Raw genomic sequence first — 19582 nt, 5'->3', positions numbered from 1 at the left:
AGTGGTGGTTCAGCTGCTGCAGTAACAGGGCTGATATTGTGTTTCTCTGGACTTCCACTGTGTTTTACATCGTGGTAAAAAGGTGACTGCTCTACCTCCAAGTATCATAGACTCATTCAAGGCAAGCAATTGTATGGGAAAGAGAAGAGGGACAGGAATCTTTCTGTTCATCAGTAAAGCAAATTTCTGCCTAGATTTCATACCCAGTGTACTTCTTATATTTTATGAGCCAGAAAGGGGTCACATAACCTCTCTTATCAGAAAGGGAGACTGGGAGAGTAAACATTTGTGACTATTGTCTATTATGAGACATAGCCAGGAAGAAAAAAGTTGGAAATGGCTTTTGGGTGGCCAAACCATTGGGTCTTCATGAAAACCATTTTATAGTATACTCTGTGCTTACATGTATATTCTGATTTTGTACTTGACTTTGCCTTTATCTGTGTATATTGCTTCCTCTACCCTTTAGGAGAATACGACTTTTAAAAATGGATGTTTTTTCCCAGTAGCCACTACTAACACCTGCTTAACTCATTCATCAAAGAAGTTAAAAATTTTTGGTTTCCCTGAGTAGGCAATGCATACTGATTAGCAAAGGATATTATTTTTATTTATGTCTAATTATCTTGGCAGGTATTACCCATGTGAAAGAAAATATAGCAAAAGTACGAGATGATTCCACAGGGATTTAGTAAAAGTATCACATTTTGTCTTTTATTAAGAGTGATAGGGTCTCATTTAAGGATATATTTTCAAGAGACCTCATCCACCTTGACTTAGGAAGAAATTCAGCCCCAAAATGTAGCACCTGCATATCAAAAACGAAATTAGTAATTATACCACTTGATGCAATGTTTAGAAAAAATAGTCAATTAAAGCAATATGAATTCAGCCAGAAGCCTCTGCAGGCAGCAGCATCATGCAATTCTGACTTCACAACGACATGAAATTTTAAATGACAACTGTGCTAAATCAGGGAGCAGCAAACCCAGGCCAAGTTTAAATTTAGTAACACTGCTAGTTTACTGAAAATAACCTTCTCCATAGCAGATTCTCTATGAATTTCAGGTGACCGACTACTTGTTTTTCTCTTTTGTCCAGAGGTAATCAGATACCCAGAGGCTACAGCGCGATGTCTTCCCTTCTCAATGGCATTTCTGGTGTCCACCTCAGGAGTCTCCTTGGCCAGCCTTGAAACACTTGGAAATTAAACAGAGAAGCCACTGCATATATCCTGGAAAATCTCCATCCTGTGTGTTCAGAACTCTCTGAATAAGCATAAGGATTTGAAGGTAAGAGAATTTTGGAAGTCACATTCTTGTGTAACTCTGAATTACCTCAAAAGTGCACATTTCATATATTTTAATAAAATATACAGAAGTAAAAGCAGCTATAGAATATAAGGAAAATAGCCAGCTGTGTGCAGTTCTGCCACAGAGGAAAGGGAAATAAAATACAAAGTCTGAAAGTTGTTATACTTCATGCAAATATAAATACAAATGAGGTACAGTGGTTGTCTTGATATCTGATAATCAGTTTCACAGAAGAAAGTGCGACAGACAGTGGTCCTCCAATTTTAGTATGTGTAAGAATCACATGGAGGGGAGAGGTAGGTTCTTAAAATACTGATTCCTGGGCCTCTTTCACAGAGAGTTAGATTCAGTAGGTCTGGGATATGGTCCAGGAATCTGGATTTTTACAGCTACTCACCCCTAAATGATCCTGATGAAGGTAGGTGCTGGGGCTTTGAGAAACACCAGAAGTTGGCATTCAAAATAATATACTTCTACTTTTCAAATAGTATTTAAAGCAGTTTTATATTGTTTGTTTCCTTCAGTCACAAGAATAAGTAAGGAAGGCATATTTTTTAAATAATCACTGCTCCTTTTTTGACCCTCCAATTGAATTATTAATCCTTTTTCATATTCGTTTTTAAAGTTCAGTATGATGAGCTAATCCCTAGCTGTCTCTCTCTATTAGAGTGAAGTTCCATCATTGCTCTCTTTAGTTGTTTCCCTGTTCCATGAAATGTTTTAATTTATTCAGATGTTTATGGTTATTGGGTATAATCCTAAGAAATATCTAGAAGATGAAAATAATGAATTACTATAAGAGTTGGCTAAGCATTTCTATATTTTTGAGGATTTTTCCTTTTTTCTTATGTTTCCTCATTTTGAAAACTCAACCTAAGATTTCAAAAGAACAGATCTGCTTAATACCCTTTTAGCTACTCTTCTTTTCGCAGATTAAATCTTCAAAATTATGATATATTAACAGGGTACATGTAAGTTTATTGCATATCACTTTATTTCTCTTTCCTGTATCTCATTTAGCATCTTTATCATTTGTGATTTTAAGTCTATCAAAGGTTGCTTTATTTATTCCAGTAAAAGATATGCTGGAGAGGGACATACTCAGATTTTAAATCGTGATGATTTTTTTTAAAGTTCAATATGATATTATTTTTACAGTGAAGAGTGAAGTTTTTAATCAAAATCATTGGGGTGATAGGTGTTTTCTTCTCTAGCAGTCTTTGTGTGCAATTGTTCATATTGTATAGACTTTCTTGCCCATAAAATATCAAAAGGCAAAAATGAACCTTCAATCAAAAGGAAGTATGCCCCTATAGTGCAAATTATCTACACATTTTAGCTCTCAGTATTACACAAAGAAAATGAATAGAGTCAAATGCATAAGATAAAGTAGCACTTTTTTTCAAGTAATCAAAATTAAAAATTTACATAAGTGGATTAACCATAATAATGGATTTTCACATGCATTTGTTGTCAGAACTGTTCTCAGTAGTAAGATTGCGATATCTGATGGTAAAAACCTAGAAGTTACAGTACACAAAATGGTAAAATCCTTAAATATGTAGTATACAAGTTGAGGGTTCAATAGAGTCCCCAAAGAAGATTTCATAAAGCTTTTAGTGCAGATCTTCTATTATACATCAATTTCAGAAAAACATAGAAACTACTCTTCTATTCTTTCTTCCTTTCTTCCTTTCTCTCTTTCTTTCTTTTTTTTTTTTTCCTTTGCAGAGGAGCAGGTGGAATAAGAATGGAATTGGGTCCTCAAGTGAGTCACGCTCATTATCATTGGCATATTTTTCTTAAGTTGTGGCTCAAGTGAGTCATGTTCATTATCATTGCTGTATTTATCTTAAATTATGGCTCCCTAAAGAAAACTTACAATGTAATTTTAGGGAACCATGGTGAGATAGCACCTATGCTCATGAAGTAAAATATACGATGAGAGAATAAATTTCAGAAACTTTATACAAGTATAAAGCTTCAGAGCAGAAATGGACCATTGAGATCTTCTAGTCTGGTCCCCTCCCATATAATTGCATTCTTTTCTCTTCCCAACTTGGCTGTAAAAAAAGCTTCATACAAAGAGCAGTAAACATCAGTTGGGTCAGGCATGACTTATTAACAAGGAGAAACTAGCCAAGTGTTTTGCAATAATGATTTCTTGGGTAAGAAAGGTAGGAAAAAATATTCCTCCAAGATGAAGTTTGAAGAAGTGAAGGAAATACCAGAGTACTTACAAATGTAATTACATTTGAAATTATGAATTATTTTAGCTGTCAGTAGATAATCTACCATGTCAGTAATCTCAAATGAAGATAGCAAATTTAGGTTTATTTCATTCTGGGTTAGCTGTATATGGAAATCTGATTTTGAGAGGGAAAAATAGCTAAAAGCAAGATAGAGCTTTAGAAGAGTAGAGCCATCTGGGACCATTCACTATAAAAGAAAGGAGATTTAAATATGTAAGAACCTCTGGGGAGTATTAGTATTATTATGAAATAGTGTAATAATGATATTTGTGAGACAGCCAAAAAGATGAAAATGTGTTTATTATGTTCAGTATAAGAAGCAGGAAGTTATTAACATTTACATAGTGAAAGTATAATTATTGATGTGGTGAAATGCTTATAATATATTGTAAATGAAAACAGCAAAGTTACAAACCATGTTGTAATGTCCATTCTTATTTTAAAAAGCTACAGATGTACCGGAAACTAATACAACCTTGTAAGTCAACTATACTCCAATAAAATTTTTAAAAATAAATTTTAAAAAATTTTAAACTCTAGGATGCATAGGAATAAAATTGAAATGATCTACATCAAAATATTATTAACGGTTATGACCAGTTGATGAAATTATGGCTAATTTTTACTGCTTCTCAAGTTTTATAAAATTTTTTTAAAAAGTATGTGCTATTATTGAAATTTTAACATATTTTTAAGGGCTGAGAAAATAGTCAATTATCTGGGAAGTTCACTTTCATAGATCTATAAGGTAGTCCTTCTAACAATTATTTTAAATAGCCTTAAATGGTTGGCCAACGGGCACCTGCTGTATAGCACAGGGAACTCTACCCAATATTCTGTGATAATCTATATGGGAAAAGAATCTGAAAAAGAATGGATGTGTGTGTGTGTGTGTGTGTATAACTGAATCACTTTGTGGCTGTGCAGCAGAAATGATCACAACACTGTAAATCAACTAGACTTCAATAAAACTTTTAAAAATGGGGGGAAAATAGCCTTTAATGCAAGGCTTTTGCATCTTGTAGTATTAAACTGATTTGAATATGAGAATAGTATTTCCAGTGAGATCAAAATGATTTTTAGATATGAATTTTCATTTGTGGATAATTGCAGTAAATTTCCCAAGCTTCCCTCCTCATTAAACACTGATAATTTTGAATTATGACATTAATTCCTTAGAATACTCTTTAACTCTTGTATCACATAATTCCAGTGTGTTTTCAAGAATCTTCTAACTGTCATAGTTTGCTCCGTTTGGAAGATAATGTTATATGTTTGGCTACATTAGTGTTAATACATCTTTGTTCTTTAAATCTCCAGAGGAACATACGGTTAGTCTTACCATTATTACTACCAGCTGTGATTGGCCTATGATTTTGTTCATTCTGTCTGAATCCAAAGTAATTAGCTCTTTAGTTTAATGACAATATTTGGTTAATGGGTTTTTAGGGCCAAATTCTGTTGTTAGAGAGTAGGTGGTGTATTTGAAGATAGAATCTGGCCCTTATGTTTTAGGCATAAGCTGTGTAATTTAATTTCAAAATGATGTCTTAGAGAGTTTAGAGTAGGAAAACTAAATCTGCATTTATCTGAAGTTTGTCAGTTTCGAGAAGCAGAAAATGAAAGTGACAATTCATACAAAAGAACAGCAAACCCAGTCTAAATTCTCTGATCCAGCTAGCCTGTATGTTGTATAACTTCATACATAGTTAGAATAAGACATGAAATGATAATTATCAAGCAGGGATTAAGTAATTACTCTTATGTAACAGGGCATACATAGAGTTCTTTAAGTGCAGGGAAACTTTTTGATCATTGTATTTTTTTCCAACTGTATTGAAAGTTAACTGACCTATAACATTGTATAAATTTAAAGTATAGACAAAGTGATGATTTGATACATTTATACATTTAATGCAATTACCATGATACCATGATTATCACCATAAGGTTACTTAGGACATTCATCACCTCATACAATTAAAAGAAGAGACTAGTAACCATGAGGTTGTGGTTCGATCCCTGGCCTCGTTCAGTGGGTTAAAGATCTGGCATTGCTGTGAGTTGTGGTGTAGGTTGCAGACAGGGCTCAGATCCCATGTTACTGTAGCTATGGTGTAGGCCAGCAGCTGCAGCTCCAATTCAGCCCCTAGCCTGGGAACCTTCATATGCCATATGCCATCAGTACAACCCTAAAAAGCAAAAAAAAAAAAAAAAAAAAAAAAAGTCTCTTTAAAACTTTTAACATAAAATTTAAAGATATTATGACAAAATAGATTTGTCACATCTTTCATACCAATAAGTGTGAAGAAATACATGGACTTTTCAAAGAAAATATTTTCAAGAGTTCCCGTTATGGAGCAGTAGAAACAAAATCCGACTGGGAACCATGATGTTGCAGGTTCGATTCCTGGCCTCACTCAGTGAGTTGAGGATCTGGCGTTGCTGTGAGCTGTGGTGTAGGGTGCAGATTTGGCTTGGATCCTGCATTGCTGTAGCTATGGTGTAGGCAAGCAGCTATAGCTCTGATTCAACCTCTGGCCTGGGAACCTCCATGTGCCGCCCTAAAAAAAAGAAAAGAAAAGAAAATATTTTCAGATTGGATCACAGAGCAGAACCGAATTCTAAGCTATCTACCAGGATACAACCAAAACAAAATTATTCAAAAATTTGAAAATGAAAGGTTAGGCGAAAGTATACCAGACAAATACAATCTAAAGAAATTAGGAATTAGAATCACAATATTAGAAAAAGTTAAGTTAGTTAATGCCTCTTTTCAAAATAATGAATGCTGATATGTTAATACATAATGAAAGTTTACAATCATGGATAAATAACAACTTTAAGGGCTACCACAAGAGTTTGTTCAGCAAACAAACTTCTAAGAACATCCCCCAAAATATCAAAGAGTCCATATTTTAGGTGCTGGACTAACAAGAAAGAATGTAAAGCAAAACATACATATTAAAATTTATTTTCAAGTGAATTCTGATGTGACAGACAAAACTACCTATTAATCAAGTACTTAATGACAATTTTTTTCATTATCAACAAAAAGTGTTACAAATTGCTTCTCTTTGTGAAAAGAAAGATAGTGTCTAAGACTGTAAATGTATGCATTACACTTACTTGATTTCAAGAAAAGTAGGATGTTTGAATTCCCCCCAAGTCCAAGCCAACCGGTAATCTTTTTTGTTGTTGTTGTTCCCAACAGGTATACTTAACAGCAGGATGTAATTTCAGTTTTTGCAGTCAAGAGGTGTCTGCTGAGCAAAAATTTTCATTCAGTTTAGGAATGCATGTTGTAATAATTTTTTTATCCTGTTCTCAGTAGGTTTCCTGCCTTCATTTGCAGACTCCTCGAAGTTGAGTAAGAAACATCTAGGTAACTTCTGTCCCAGGTTAACACATCCTTTAAACACAGTCCCATTAACTCAACTTAGTTATAATGCAAAGCTGCTTAGCTTCACAAATGAAATGAAATACAGTTGAATTGCTTTTCTAAAGTAATACCTATGTATAATAAATGCAGAGTGGTTTATGATGGCAAACTTTGTAGAGCATGAAAAATTATGAGGGGAAAAAAATCTTGCTTTTTTTTTTTTGACCTAAAATTGAGAAGAAATGCCATATATGCCAGCATGTGACTCAGCCTATTAAAATAAAAGGATAAAAATATTCAAAAATAAAAACTTAATACATTAGCCTTTATTAGTTCAGGAGAAATTAATAAATAAATAAATAAATAAATGAAGCTATTCTATTTTATGGTAGCATTTTTTCCTAGATGGCACAGTTTTTCTAATTAACCTAAATTTTCTTCAGTTTAATTTCTCTTACTAGGCCTCCACCTCAATCGTGTGGCCCACATTCCCTTACTTTGAGAAAGGAGAGATTGCTCAAACATCTTTTTTCTGCTAGTATTAACATCATCAAATCTGTATTTAGTTCAAATCAAACTACGTAAACCACGCATAACTATATTGTAGCTTACTAAGATATTGGTCTTATCCTTTGAGTAAGAAAATTCTGGGAGTTCCCATTGTAGCTCAGCGGAAACAAATCTGACTAGTATTCATGAGGACACTGGTTCGAACCCTGGCCTCGCTCAGTGGGTTAAGGATTCGGTGTTGCTTTGAGCTGAGGGTGTAGGTTGTAGACATGGCTCTGATCCAACATTGCTGTGGCTGTGGCGGAGGCCAGTGGCTATAGCTCTGATTCAACCCCTAGCCTGGGAACCTCCATATGCAGTGGGTGCAGCCCTAAAAAAGACCAAAAAAAAAAACCAAGAAAATTCTAGACGGCAGTTTCATCACATTGGCTGAAATCAAATAGTTGAGGTGGGTGTCTGAACCACTGATATACAACCACAGACTCTTCTAACTTCATGCTGATGCTCAGGGAATTCACTTTGCTCTTCCATGAATTGCTCTTCTTTCATGAGTAATGTACATAAGCACCATCCCATGACCACTACATTTTCATGTGATGGGTCCACACTGCTGAATTCAATGATTGGTTTGTCATAGCAGAAGAAGTAAATGTCCAGCCAAGCCCAGTATAAATGTTATAGATCATACTGGCTTGATGGGTTTTGGAGGTTTTTTTATGCATAGTACTGTGATTTCAGCTGAGAAGGAAGACCTGTACCTGGATACATTTTATTCCATTGCAAACCCCATTTCTTCACTCATTCAACAAGTATTTGGTTAATGACTACTAAGTGCCAGGCTGTCGTAGGATTTGAGATGCATCAGTGAACAAAACATGGCATTCTCTTAGGACATGTGAATAAGAAAAAATAATCATAACAAGTAAGTGAATTATGTAGTATCATAGATGATGATAAGGTATAAAAGAAAATATAAACTGAATGGTAAAAGGGGGAGAGAATGATGTGACAGGCGTAGGATCAAATCCAGTACTGTTTGTACCAGTTTTTCTGGCAGATGTTTTTCTATGTTCAGTTTAGTTGTCTTAAAATAAGAATATATGGATGGAACTTGGAGAATGGAGTCATTATCAAATGACCATTGCGCAAATTTTCTTTTTTTACTTAAAAACTGCTATACATTGACATTTGTACTTGAGATGCTTACCTTAGAGTTGCTCCCAAATTGAAGAGTCAGCTGCATGTGTTTATTAACTTTTAGCTTTAGAGCTTGGGTTTATCATAGGTAGTCTAATTAACAAGTGTTCTCCAAATGATGCTGAAGAATTTCCAAAAAAGGTCAAACAGTGAAGAGTAAAAGTTTTGTGGGTTTTGGGGGGTTTTGTTTGTTTTTGTTTTTGTTTTTTGTCTTTTTGCCTTTTCTAGGGCCACTCCTGCGGCATATGGAGGTTCCCAGGCTAGGGGTCTAATAGGAGCTGTAGCCGCTGGCCTACGCCACAGCCACAGCCACAGAAATGCTGGATCTGAGCCACATCTGCAACCCATACCACAGCCCATGGCAATGCCAGATCCTCAACCCACTGAGCAAGGCCAGGGATCGAACCCACAACCTCATGGTTCTTAATCAGCTTTGTTAACCACTGCGCCATAACGGGAACTCCAAAGGTTAAGTTTAAATTTCTTTCTTTTGCCCTAGTAATTTATAATCCATGGAATAATATTAAATTATGGTAACAGTATAACCATAATCCTCATCAGTAACTTTAAGCAATGCCTAATTAGTTCAAAAAGACTCAAAGGTCAAGCTAGAATATATTAACTTTTAGAATTAGCCTGGATTTTGAAAATATCTAGTTTTGGACACTTTAGATGAGATTCTTACTTGATTCCCAGACAAATAAGCACTCTAAATTTGAGTACCTATTTAAAAAAAAAAAAAATCTACAGTTATTTCTAATTTAGTTCACTTTGTGATGCCACTTTAAGAATTATTTTCGGAGTTCCCGTCGTGGCGCAGTGGTTGACGAATCCGACTAGGAACCATGAGGTTGCGGGTTCGGTTCCTGCCCTTGCTCAGTGGGTCGACGATCCGGTGTTGCTGTGAGCTGTGGTGTAGGTTGCAGACGTGGCTCAGATCCCGCGTTGCTGTGGCTCTGGCGTTGGCCAGTGGCTACAGCTCCGATTAGACCCCTAGCCTGGGAACCTCCATATGCTGTGGGAGTAGCCCAAGAAATAGCGAAAAAAAAAGAATTATTTTCATGTTGATAACCATGTACAGCCCTAACTACCAATGCTATAGAATCACAGCCTGTTTGAGCTGGAAATGACCCCAGAAATTCTAGTCCAACTGCCTTTATTTTACAGGTGTAAAAGCGACTTCCCAAAGAGGGTAAATCTGTGCAGGTTAGATGTGTTAAGGTCCAAGAAGTCCACTAGTAGTAGAGCTAGGACAGAAATCTATTTTTTTTTAAATCCCAATCCATGACTTTTTGGTAACTCCCAGTGCTTATTATTAAAGTAATGTTTCCTTTCAATTAAGGAGAGCTGACCATACATTTGAAATTCCACAAAGTCCTCTCATCAGGGAGTGTGTCTAAGCTCCCAAGAAAGGGCTGTTATTTGAAAAACCTCTTCAGCACTACCAGAAATTATATGTTTTTATTAGAATGATCTTTGGAGATTTTTTTTCTTTGAGAAATAAGTAAAATGATTTGTGAGTCATGAAATCATTTACCTTCTAATCAGTATACCTGGCACCAGTGAAACACAAGTATATTTTTTTCAATGAATTGTGGAAGGAGAAAATTATATATAGTAAAGTTGCTGAGTTTAGAAAACAGCTTAAGTAACATCTGGGCCCTGGGTTCCTCAGAGTCTTAGGAAATGATACAGAGTCATGTGAGAACTCTCTGAACTCTCATAAGGGAAAATTATGTAACTCGCTGGAAAATAATTCCAGTAGATTTAACAGAGCAAAGAGGCAATATATTCAAGATGCAAAGCCAAGTATAAAAAACTGTATCTGCTAAGCCTAGGGAGTTTCATATGCAAAAAAACTAAACAAAGCAATATCAATTAGTTTTCTATGGCAATTTTTAGTTTAGGCATTATCATACATCTTAAAGTGCTGTACATTGAGTTCTTGTAAATGGATTCTAAATTTTCTTGAAAGGAAGGCTGTAACTATGGCTTTATAGAATGATAAAATGAGGGTTTCTCATTGTACAGAGTAGAATTTTCACATGTATTTCCAGGCATATCATTTATTAAGCCAATATAATTTAAATTTTAAATGCATTAAAAGGTGTGTATAACATTAGGTACATGGTGCTAAATGATTGATGAAGATGATTATGGAAAACAGCTGTAAATACCTAGGGTCCAGAGACTTAATGAGAACTTTGTGAACTTATCAAGGCTTAAATGGTTTTGTCTGGTAGTGAATAAAGTAAGAAAATGATCAATTCACCCAGGTTGTACTTCTGCTTTTGTGCACTTGTAAATCTTATAAGACTACCAAGCTAAGCTGGATCTTCTAACTGTCCCAATATCCATGATGCAGTTCAATGAACGTATTCTATAATAAGTAAAATTAATTGAAATTATAATTTAAAACTACACCTGGTTCTTATTAATGTGATGGCTAATTATTAGCATTCTAGGAGTAGGCATTTTAGTTTGTTTTTTTTTATTTTCATCTGTAACAAAAAAGAGATTTAAGAATATACGAAGCTAATATACTTCAGATTACCAATGGGAAAAAAAACTGTGAAAATAACTGATTTATGCATATTTTTGATTGATTGAATTCATTTTGTCTGAAGCCCTTAGTGATATCCTTGGAAATTTCTTTCCCCTTCCTTTTCCTCTCCCCCACTCACATGAATATTGATGTGATTTAGAAGGCAGCAACATTTTTTGCATATACTTCTCCCAAAGGGACATTATTTTTTCTGTTTTTAATCACTTCCTAGATAAATTGGCCTCTGATAACCAAGGGAATTGGTGGGCCAGGCTTCCCTTCTGTGTAAACCTATGTGATCTGAGAGTGTCTTCAGTTCTCTCTTGGGCTAAGAAAATTGAACTTACCTTTGCCTTTCATTGTCTTTTCACACATTATGTAAATTGGCAAGAATAAAATAATGTGATTGGGAGTATGGTTTGACAGACAGTATCATGTAATATAATACCCAAATTATTATAAGCTAGAAATAGTGCCTTGGGCACTATGTTTATTGGAAATGAGTATTTGCATTTACACATTTTTTTCTAGAGTTTAGACTTGCATAATAAATCACTCACTGTGGAAAGTAAAAGTGTTTTCAAAGGATAACAAAGAAATGCCAAATGTAGCTTCTTCCCACAAAGAGCTTTCAATCTATTTGGACAAATAAAGCACAGAGGCATTAGTCAGATTACACAAGAGTTAATAATAATGAGAAATTTCTGTATGGATTGCCATATAAATTATATTTCTATATTTCATATGTGAACAAGTTCAGTGCATACAAACAGGCAAAAGAATACAAAAAACATTTTATTCATGTGTTGATAACAGAATATATTTCCTAATGATTTGGATTGTGAGCATAGGAAAGTTAGGTGTTTGACTTGTTTGATTTTTTTTTTTTTTTTTCTGCTTTTTAGGGCTGCACCTGAGGCATATGTAAGTTCCCAGGCGAGGGGTCCAATTGGAGCTATAGTCACCAGCCACAGCCACAGCCACAGCAATGCAGGATCTGGGCCACATCTGCACCCTACACCACAGCTCGTGGTGACACCAGAGCCTTAACCCACTGAGCAAGGCCAGGGATCAAACCTGTATCCTCATGGATACCAGTCGGGTTCGTAACCAGCTGAGCCACAATGGGAACTCCAAGGTGCTTGATTCTCAATAGGGATAAAATAATACAGTCTCATGCTAGAACTAATCAATGCATTGCATTTCGTGCTTCTTCAGAGTAGACTATCTAAGACCCAGCTCGGTCCTAGCTTATCAAGAAATGGGATCTTTCTTTCAAAACTTGATATCTAATAAAAGACTTAGGAGCCTTTCAACCCAGTTTTCATCCTTGCCAAAAGAACCAAAATTTTCAACACCAAGGTTTTAAGTATTGTTTAGTCTCTGAAGAAATTTTTTTTTTTTTTTTTTTTTTTTGTCTTTTCGCTATTTCTTGGGCCGCTTCCGCGGCATATGGAGATTCCCAGGCTAGGGGTCCAATTGGAGCCGCAACCACCAGCAGCCACCAGTCTACGCCAGAGGCACAGCAACGGGGTTGCGTCTGCAACCTACACCACAGCTCATGGCAACGCCGGATCGTCGACCCACTGAGCAAGGGCAGGGACCGAACCCGAAACCTCATGGTTCCTAGTCGGATTCGTCAACCACTGCGCCACAACCTGAAGAAATATTTTTATACCAACATATGTTTGGCTAAATGTCAAGGACATTTGTCACAAACTAGAACTGCTTAACTGTTTAGGTAACAAAATGAATATTTTCAATTTTACTTTGCAACTTGACATTGAGAAACTTCATGATATCAAGCAAATAATATAATTTAAATGTACATCTCCCTCATCTTATGATGGGGTTACAAGCCTGTAAACCCATTTTAAGTTGAACATATCTTAAGTAGAAAATGGGGAGTTCCCTGGTGGCCTAGCAGTGAAGGACTCTAATTGTCACTGGTGTGGCTTCAGTTACCATGTGGCTTGGGTTCAATTCCTGGCTCCATATGCTGAGGTCAGGGCCAAAAAAAGAAAAGAAAAGAAAATTCATTGAATATACCTAACCTACCAACATCATAGCTTAGACTAGCCTGCCTTACATTGTGCTCAAAACACATACATTAGCCTAGAGTTGAGCAGATCATCAAAGTCTATAATAAAGTGTTGAATAACTCATGTAATTTAGTGGACACTACACTGAGAGTGAAAGAATGATGGTTGGGCACAGGATGGTTATTTCTGTGTCGGTTTATCCTGGTGATCTTGTGGCTGCACAAAGCTCACTGCCACTGCCTAGCATCACGAGAGTATCATACCCATCACTGCTAGTCCTGGGAAAGATCAAAATCTGAAATATGGTTTCTACTGAATGCATAATGCTTTTGCACCATTTTAAAATCAAAAAAAATCATAAGTTGGGGACCATCTATATGTGTGTAACTTAAATATTTCTTAGAATCATTCAGGAAGGTGACTTGAATATTTAGGCTACCCTAAACTCACTTTAATGTGAGGAAAAAAAGGAGGTCCCATTTTTTTCTAGTTGAGTGGTAGAACCATCCATAATGAAATTTCCTGATAATGTACAGGGGTGATATTGAATAGAAATTAAGCAGGTGAACTCTGAAATCATATCACCTAAAATCACAACCCTAGTTCTGCTGCTTCCTTTCTCTGTGATCTTGGACACTTTCAACTCAGTGTCTCTCAGTTTCCTCATATGTAAAATGCAGAAGATAATATTGCCAACATCCCAGGGCTGTTGGAATTAAGGAAGAAGTGTCACATAAAGTGCTTTGTAAGGCTCAATAGTTATAGACTATTCTCATTGCTGTTATTTCACATGGCCTCTCATTTTCTCAAAAATGAAATCTTGTTATATATCACTTTGAGCCCTGATTATTCCTTCATTTTCATTGTTTCTATAAACCTGAAAGTGAAGAAACTACCAATGTATAACTTTATATAACTATATGAATGTGTAGTATATACATAAGCTTATAGAAATTGTGAAAATATTCAAGTAAAAGTGTTTAATGGCATACTTTCATTCTCAGGATAATGATTGCTTTTAAAGCAGCAGCTTTGGAACAGGGATGTAAATGGCAACCTAATGGTTTTGTCATCATAACCACATAAAAGGTCTGGCAAGATGGGTAAATTTGTACATATGGGCATGGTTGGCAAGGCCTTCGAGTTGAAATTGAACCCACCCAACAAGTTGTTCCATCAAAATGGTGCCTGGAAAAGTTTACATTTTATTGCTCAGTGTTTGGCTTTCCAGCTAAACCCATAGGGAATGGAGAGTGTGGGCCGTTTGAAGAGTGTGGGGCTAGAGACTCTCCCTCCAGATTGCTGAGCAGCTGCAGTGAGTCATGCTTAACTGACACTTGACAGCTGTCCATCAGCTTTTAATCATCAGAAGAGCTTCCTTGAAGCAGCAACTGCCTTAAGCACCAGAGAACCAAAAGAGGAATACAGCTGCCCAAAGTACTGAGGCTGCCCACCCACCCTCCACTGATCAGAGAGCTTTGACCTGCTTTGGGCAGCCATGAAATCTCTCTCCAGCCAAAACTCTACAACCTTCTGAATCCAGGAAAGGATTCTTCCAGCGCTTCGGTTCCATTTCTTTTAAAAAGGGAGAATGATTCATTTCTCTGTTTCTGGACATCCCTGAAAGGTTTCTGGACATCCCTGAAAGTTTTCTGGGTCAGACTGAAAAGTTCCTCAATAACCATCTGACTAGGTAGATTAGCTTGCCTGCACACATTAATTCGTTCCCTCGTTCTCTTTGGTCAACTACCTGTAGATAGTGAGACAAAGGCCACGAGATAAGAAGGTGTAACTGTGTCTACCATTGTGTAGACTTGCTGATGAGTGGAACCTTTCTTCTAGCAGAGTTAAAATGTATCATTGGAATGCCTCCTGATCAGCATCAATGGTTTGTTTACTTTTTGGGACCCATAGAGTATGAAGAAAAATGACAGTTTTTGTCATAACAACTGAAAGTGGCTGCATTTGTAATGTGCTGGGTTCATTTGTGTATTGGTGCCCTGGGCTCTGCCAGACGTTGTGAAGAGACCACCGCAGGTTAACAAGTTGCACGGCTGCATGCGTGATTTGATTTACTCCAGGGTCCAGCCAGTGCATTCAGCTTTATTTGTTAACCTAGCAGAACATTATTTATTAATGAGTTCTTCATGCTTTATTAAGCTTAATGTCAAAACACCTCTGTGGGACCCTACTAGGCATGTTTTCTCTTTGTGGTAAGGCCTTCCAAAGATAATGAAAAATTATGCAGCAGGGCTTCAGTAAAATCCAACAGATATCAGTTCAATTTCTCTCGAACTTGTCAAATGGTATTTCTGAGTCTTTGGGAATGATCTGAATTTGATGCAGCACGGAATTGAAATTAAGGAGCACCCTCTTTCAAATGTCAGTAATGACAGCCCCTTCAAAACAAAGCAAAGCTTCTGTGGCCCCAGAAGATGGGTGGAATCTTCAATAGGCCAATGCTAACACATTCAGCAGGAGGGAAAAACACAGAGTCAGCCTCTACAGCAGCAGTGAGATGTCATAGTAATTTGAGATTAGAAACAAAGCGAAATAACTAAAGACAGCTGAGTCGTAAGGGGCCTGGGCACAATTCTACAATATGCCAGGACTTAGAAGGAGGTGCTGGTGGGAAAGAGAAAGAAGCTTCCATGGTTGAGGGGTACAACCAGCAGGTATGACAGGGTACAAAAGGCATGGACCTGTCAGCTGGGGGTTCTTCTGGCTTCAGGGAAGAGGAGCAGGACTCAGTAGGGCCAGACGAGTCATAGCAATGGGGAAGTTCAGGCAACTGGATACCAGAGGGTAGGTGAGTACTGGGTTCATGGTTTGAGGCATCAGACACACTGGTCAGTCCCTTGTAGGGAGAACCAGAAAGGGAACCAGGCCAGCACTAAGGGCTGCAGGCAAAAAGGCTAGAGTTCTCCATCCTGAGTTTCTTAACAGGAAGCAATTAGAAATTAAGGTGTAAGAGAGGGAGGGAGTAATTATTTCAGTTCATTGTCTGTATAAGTATCAAAGACCCACCCCAGCCACAGGACAGATGAGGTCTATTGGTAGCGAGATCCACCAGTAGTCATGCTAGATGCTAGAACCGAGGCTGTGTTTGCCCTTCCTGCTGTCATCAGGTATCCATGTGCTATGATGGGCTCATGGGCTGGAAGCTTGGATGATTCCTGCTCTGGGAGCTCAGATGGTGGACTCAGATATAGTATCTGCAAAGAAGAGCTTTCTGTTTTAAATTTCAAGCTCTTTCTCTCTAACTTTTGTCACAACTTAAAGTCGCTATTGCACACAGCTCAGCATTTAATTATGTAGATTTTTGTTACTATCTTTTCTAATTGTTTCTGACATGTAGTTAAGTATTAATTATTGAGCTCCTGCCATGTGCTAGATACTATTGGGAATAAAAACGTGTCTCAGTGACAGATCTTTTACGAAACTGATAGCGGAGCAAGGTAGTATAGGCGTCCAACTGTAATGATATTATAAGGTAAAAGATGTCAAGGTCACAAAAGATAAGGAAAGACTGAGGCACTGTCACAGTGTGGAGGAGACAAAGGGGCAGGCATGCAGTGTGGGATCCTGAATTGGATCCTGGATCAGAAAAAGAACATTACTGGAAAATCTGGTGAAATCCAAAGAAACTTCCCAGTTTAGTTGTAAGTATTATACTGATGTTAATTCCTTCATTTTGATAATTATGCTATAGCTATGTGAGATATGATTCCCATTAGGAGAATATGATTCAAGGATATACAGGAACCTCTCTACAACTTTTCTAGAATTCTAAATTCATTTAAAATTAGGAGTTCCTGTTGTGGGTCAGCGGGTTACGATCCTGACTAGTATCCTTGAGCATGCAGGTTCACTCAGTGGGTTAAGGATCTGGCATTGCAGTGGCTGTGGTACAGGCCAGCAGCTACAGCTCCAGTTCAGACCCCTAGCCTGGGAACTTCCATATGCTGTGGGTGTGGCCCTTAAAAAAGCAAAAAAAAAAAAAAAAAAAAGTGATAAATCCTATAGGAGAGGCACAAATGAATACATTTAGATGCTCAAAGAAGGAAAAATTTACTTACTGCCAATTGATAAGGTGAGGCTTTGTAAAGGGCAGCTGGGCATTCAAGAATAAGATAAGGGACAGGAAGAAAAAATAAGATGGGTAAAGGTGTAAAAACAGGAAAAGGGAGGACTCTTTTGGAAAGGAAAACCAGTGGAAGAAAAAGAAAGAGCATAGCCCATGAGGAAGGACCTGGGATTCATTTATAGGTAAAGAGAGAGGCAAGAAGGTGTATGGAACATAGAAAAAGATCTGAAAGCAATTTGATTTGCTGGAATTCACCATACATGAACTGAGGCTGAGTGGGGGATGAAGATGGATTGGAAGGTTATAGACATATGATTGTGAAAGATTTTGAATGCCAGGCAAGTGGTTTGCCTTGCCTCTTTTAGGCAACAAGATACCTCTGTACATGTTTGAACTTATTTCCCAGGAGACTCTAAGTACTTTAAAACTGGAATTGTATCTTTTATTGAGATATCTGGGAATAGGTCTACAGAGGAAATATCTAAAATTGGAATGTTATGAAGAAAAGAGAGGAAGCTGCAGAGACAGCTTGAATCAGCAGGCCAGAAGATGAATACCTGAGAGAAAGGCTTAAAGACAAGACATGAAAGCTATAATCTACTGCAGTGGACAAGATGAGAACATTGGAGAAACACAGGGCAATCTATTTAGAGTTAACCATTTTAGTTTAAATGTTTAGATAGAAAAACAGATTTCTTTGATGGAATTGCAAAAAAATAAACATGTCTAAGTTAATTAGAAGACTATTAAAATGTTAAATAGTATTGGAAGTTCTCTCTGTATACAAGCTTTTTTTGATCCAATTAAAATGCATATTAGCAGGAAGTAGCCATTTTTGGTTCTCCTAGCAGAACTTGTAGACTATGAATGTTGAAGTCTTGACTTTAGGGTTCAAGAGGAGAAGTGCTAAGTTAGAGAGGGGTGCTCTGGACCAGTAAATGAGAAAAGAGCAATAAAACATCAACGTTGCTATGTATCCCTGAGTATCCTAACCCAATGAAGGAGTTCCCTGTGGGGAAAACCTATCAGGAGTTTGGAATATCTGCCATGACCATGACAACAACTTTGCAGAAAGCCAAGCCTGCCCTTATTTGAAGAAGCTCTGGGTCTCCTGGAGAGGAGACTCTTTTTAACTCCCAGTCTAACTCCTACTAAGTCCTGGTAAGCCAGCACTTTTCCTGGTAGCAAGGAGAGGCTTTATTAACACAGAGCCCTTTGATCTGAGATTATTGAGAGCTAGTTACAGACCACACCCACAGCCATGCCTGAAATAACACAGTCTGGTTGCTAATTCTCACAAAATCTGCAAAGTGTGACAGTATGTCCTTATGTCTGTTTCCCTTAAGGTTGCAAAACAGCGTGGAGTACGTAACATATGCACGTGTCACTGGAGGGTATTTTTCCCCATTCCTTATGTTTTAGGCATTAGCAATCACCTTACATGATTTTTCAACAATCCCAAAGCCTCTGAGCATTCAGAGTCTATTTTAAATGCTATTTGACTCTTCTAGCTTAGTCCATTATGCCAAGTCTTTTCTGTATCACCACATTGTCATAAGTAGAAATAATTTTTTGGTCCTTCTGTGTAATCTGGGAATTAATTAATGAAAATTGATTTTAACATTTTTTCTGACGTATATAAAGCTAAACACTAGTCTTAGGAAATAAAGTCTTTATTTTAATGGAATATGGCATCATTTAAGGAACTATATTCATGAGACTCATAAAAAATCCTCAAGTTAATAGAAAGGAAAATCATTTATGTATGCATCACATAAAATGTTTGTATAATTTTGTCTTTAATTTTACTATTGTGGAAGGTGTCTAGAATGATTCCCAGGAACCAATGGAATCTTAGAAATCAAATTTGCAGATAGCATGAAACAAGAGTAACTCAGAGCATGGAAGCTAAAACCAAGACTCAGAAAAATCTGTTCCGGCTGTAACACTGGACCAAATCTGGGGAAATGAAATAGAAAGAGAGGTAAAGTCCTGTTCTCCAGCACAGGGGAAAAAAATGCATTGAGAGGAACTTGAAGAGAACACACGTGAAAGATCCTAAGCACTTATTTAATTATGAGTTAGAGATGTGAAGTAATTGCCTAAGAAAGCGATATGACATTAGATTTAATTTTCAATAAATTTCCAGAGAGGAGAGGACGATGGCCCCTCTTTCACCAGGATGAGCCACCTACAGCCAGGCCTGAAACATCACGTTGTGTTTTCAGAGCTGCACTGTATCTGGAATAGGGAG

At 37.0% G+C, this 19582-nt stretch overlaps 1 protein-coding gene across 5 annotated transcripts in view; it reads left to right on the top strand.

The window, feature by feature from the left end:
• HS3ST5 (heparan sulfate-glucosamine 3-sulfotransferase 5) overlaps nucleotides 1-19582 on the top strand; it is a 291616-nt gene that overhangs the window by 109678 nt on the left and 162356 nt on the right. For all 5 annotated transcript variants that reach the window (XM_084963598.1, XM_021073391.2, XM_084963588.1 and 2 more), the window contains one exon: nucleotides 1102-1292. The gene's annotated coding sequence lies outside the window, so the exon portion shown is untranslated. Of the gene's footprint in view, nucleotides 1-1101; nucleotides 1293-19582 lie in introns of those variants that run through there.

Source organism: Sus scrofa, chromosome 1, assembly GCF_054392235.1.
Source record: "Sus scrofa isolate SSC_HxYL_T2T_F1_AM1 chromosome 1, Sscrofa_HxYL_maternal_Yorkshire_Landrace_v2.0, whole genome shotgun sequence".
NCBI classification, from domain to species: domain Eukaryota; kingdom Metazoa; phylum Chordata; class Mammalia; order Artiodactyla; family Suidae; genus Sus; species Sus scrofa.
This window is presented reverse-complemented; position numbering and strand designations above follow the sequence as displayed.